The sequence below is a fragment of the Tenrec ecaudatus genome, chromosome 5, assembly GCF_050624435.1.
Source record: "Tenrec ecaudatus isolate mTenEca1 chromosome 5, mTenEca1.hap1, whole genome shotgun sequence".
NCBI lineage: Eukaryota > Metazoa > Chordata > Mammalia > Afrosoricida > Tenrecidae > Tenrec > Tenrec ecaudatus.
The window spans coordinates 19061793-19064202 of record NC_134534.1 but is presented as its reverse complement, the minus strand read 5'-3'; positions in this window follow the sequence as shown (position 1 = coordinate 19064202).

Below are 2410 nucleotides of genomic sequence, written 5' to 3'. Positions count from 1 at the left end.
GAAAAATAAAGAGAAAAAAAACAAAAAACCAAAATGGTTTCGCTGCCCTTGAGTTAATTCCCACTCATCGTGCCCATCTAGGACAGCGTAGAACTGCCCTGGTGGGTTTGAGACTAAACCTTTAGGGGAGTAGAAAGCCTCATCTTTCTCCCATGGAACTCTACTGGTGGTTTCGAACTGTTCACTTACGGTTAGCTGCACAACTCGTAACTCACTCTATCACCAAGATACCAGCCTTCATTTTTGGGGACCCACTTCCAGACTGGATTCATCCAGCTACGAGAAGAGCAGCTAGCTGTTCAGTAGGTCTCTCCAACCATGTCTTCAGCTCAGAAGTGCCACCTAGTGGAAGCCCAGGCCCCTTCTGAGGATGACCCACATTTTTTAAAGGACTGATTTACTGGATAGAAAGTGTGTGAAGATACGCCTCTTAAAATAGAGCTTGTGGCATACGAGCAGATAGATACACATTGCAAATAATAGGTTTTCTTTCTCTGGCTACAAATAAGAGATTGGTTTTCTCCCCTTCCTTGTTCTCTCAGAATTCACTTTAGACAACATATCATTGTAAATTCTTTCTCTGTCTCTTTGAAAACATGGTGAAACCCAGGAGCCTTCTCCTTTGAAATGGAATCATCAGGGAAGGTCACATCCCCACCTGACAGTTTCCTGGAAGAAGATTAGCATAACTCCATGAGGTCCTGCCCTAAAGGTACTGGGGTGTTGGCATGCTGATCACCCACGGAGCTGCATTCCGGAACAGCCCCCTCCTGTCTTTGCTGTGGTTTAGGGGTTCATCTGTGAGGCACTGCTTTCTGGCTTGATGCTTCCTTAGCAGCAAACTTCTCTTTCTCTTAGATTTTTGTGGAGAGGCATGAGGACTACATATTGCTTTCAGTACCTTTTCCTCAACAGTGGTCGGTTGAGGGGTACCACGGCCTGCCCCTCACTCCAGTGTGGGATGGCTCTCCAGCTTCAGTGTGGCTCCAGACGTTCAGATGGGGTGAGCTGAGGCCCTTGCTAAACCATCCCCCGTTTATCCCTGTTCACTCATGCCTTCCCCTTCTTCCAGGTCCCCTTGCTGAGAGCAGCCCCTTCTGTAAACAAATGTCTTCTAGACAAATCTCAGGACCTGCTGTAAGGTAACCTGACCTGCTAAGGTAAACTCAGATGAGTGTATGGCTCCTAATGGATGAACTTTTATTGATTTCTTTTTCTTATGGATGAACTTTTACAAAACAAGCACACCCATGCATCCAGCACCCACATCAAGAAACAGCCCACGTGTTTCCTTCCCTTCAGTGAGGCCAACCATGATTTTCACCTCTAAGAGCATAGAATCTTCTCATGGGCATAGAGTCTATTCCGACTCATAGCGACCCTGTGGGGCAGGGAAGAACTGCCCTTCTGAGTTTCTGAGACTGTAACTCTTCACAGGAACAGAATGTCTCTTCTCTCTCCCGAGGAGGAGCTGCTGGCGGTTTCTAAATGCCGACCTTGCAGTTAGTACACCAGCTCATATCCACTCCACCACCAGAGCTCCCTGTCTGCCGCCCTACTCGATATAAATGATATCATAGCGTCCATAGTCTTTGTATCTGACTTCGATTGCTCAGCATTTGTTTGTGAGATTCATTCAGGTGGCATAAAGTGATACGCAGCTCATTCACATTGCTACATCCAATTTCCTTCTAAGCAGATACTACCGTTATTGAGCCTTGGGTAGCTCCAATTAGAGGCAATTGTACCTGGCAATGAACATTCTAGAATACATTTTGGGGATGGGTACAAAACCTTCACTGCTTTGGGAAATTACATAGCTTCAGTTTGAGTATGTTCTGCCAGCTTTCCAAACTGATTGTACCGATTCATCTCCTACCTGTAGTACAGGAGCATTAAGAACAACAGTTGGTCCTTGACATCATCTTAATCTCAGCCACTGAGGTGAGTGCATGGTGGTAACATGATTTAATTCACATTTCTCTGGTGGCCAGTGAAGCAGAGCACATGTTCACGGAGCTATTGGCCATTCAGATAATCTCCTTTGAGAATGTCTGCTCAAGGCTTTCCCCATTGCCTGTTGGATTTCCAAGATGGTCATTTCTTTACCAACAACCTTTGGGGGATTCCACAGAGACTTCCTTAGGTGGAGATAAAAGGAGTGGTATTTTATCCAAAGATAAAAGTGTGGACAGATGAAGAAAGCGTGCAGGGGAGAGGTGAGGAGATGATACGCAGGGGTTCGCCTTGCTGGGGAGAGGACCAAGGGGTGACATTCATCCACAACAGCAACACCATGGACTTGTGGGGAAAAGTAGAGTGAGGTGGAGCCCTGCTGGCACAGTGGGTTATGCATTAGACTGATAATCATAAGGTCGGCAGTTCAAAACCACAAGCCATTCCATGGGCG